Source organism: Convolutriloba macropyga, unplaced genomic scaffold, assembly GCF_964194025.1.
Source record: "Convolutriloba macropyga unplaced genomic scaffold, txConMacr16.3 SCAFFOLD_498, whole genome shotgun sequence".
NCBI lineage: Eukaryota > Metazoa > Xenacoelomorpha > Acoela > Convolutidae > Convolutriloba > Convolutriloba macropyga.
In genome coordinates, this window is record NW_027450427.1 from 82501 (window position 1) to 83695 (window position 1195).

General features: G+C 39.4%; 1 non-coding gene across 1 annotated transcript in view; it reads right to left on the reverse strand.

Moving 5' to 3' along the window:
* Positions 1 to 324, reverse strand: part of LOC142355882 (large subunit ribosomal RNA) — a 3522-nt gene extending 3198 nt beyond the window's left edge. Inside the window, exon 1 of the ribosomal RNA XR_012761319.1 lies at positions 1 to 324. This exon is cut by the window's left edge and continues 3198 nt beyond it. This is a non-coding gene — a ribosomal RNA (large subunit ribosomal RNA).
* Between the last annotated feature and the right edge of the window lie 871 nt (positions 325 to 1195).

Here is a 1195-nt window from a genome sequence, read left to right on the forward strand (position 1 = left end):
AATTAGCTTTTGGAGAGACATATCTCCAGCTTCGAGTTGCACTTTCAAACAACTCTACTCATAGGAATGAGCCATTATGACTGGTATCGAAAATGACCTTTACAGGATTTTCACCTTCTTTGATGCTACTTTCCAGTAGACATCAGGACAAATTCACCAGTCTAGCATCAAACCATACCGGACACCGAGAAATGTTGCCATTTCTCTTCCCGATGAGCTTTTCCCTGTTCATTCGCCATTACTAAGGGATTCTCAGTTGATTTCTTTTCCTCCCCTTACTGATATGCTTAAGTTAAGGGGGTTCTCTCGCCCAATTCAGGTTATGTAGTTGATTGTCTCTTAATTGGTTCACTGACCAATATGAGACAGAAACCGATTCAGCAGTTTTGTTCGCTACTACTATCAAACACAGGTCGAAGTTTCCATTCAGTCATTAATTCCAACTTTCAAATGTTGTTGTTTCAGCTTTCGCTTACTAGAAGCAACATAATACTCGCTGCAATACAGACCTCGGGAAACCCTCACCGTGAATAAGGTTCACTCACATATTTCACTACATTTTGCGTGGGATTGGAGATGAGGCTACTCGTTCTTGCTCAGTACTAGGCTGAAAATTAACGAAACTTCGTTACAAACGTTCACATGTTGATGTTTCCGCTTTCGCGTACTCGAAACAACATAATACTAGTCTTTGTAATTTAGTTTCATAATTTCAACTGTTCTCATGCAGAATTTTTGCTCATTCTTATCCCAAATTTTGACCTGGCTACTAGTTACACTCCTTGTACTTATTGCAAAATGACCACAAATTTCAACAGCTTTCACATGTTGCTGTTTCGGCTTTCGCTTACTACAGTCAACATAATACTCGTTGCAAAATAAGTGCTCGGCATCTGCAATTTTCCAAAGACGAAGTTTCGCCAGTTCAATTTTCGCTCGCCAATTATGGCTACTAATTCACACGGTACTGAGCTCAACAACATTAAATTTGTTCAGCAAGACTTTCACATGTTGATGTTTTGGCTTTCGCCTACTAGAAGCAACATAATACTCGTCTTGTTAGCTCATTCAATGAGAATAGCTTTTCCCGTTGAGAATTTTTGCCTTCAATTGGCGTTGTAGTGAGTTTGGCTACTCAGATCACCAAATACTTGTGACAATTCGAACCAGAAATGTTTTCAATTTTCACATGCTG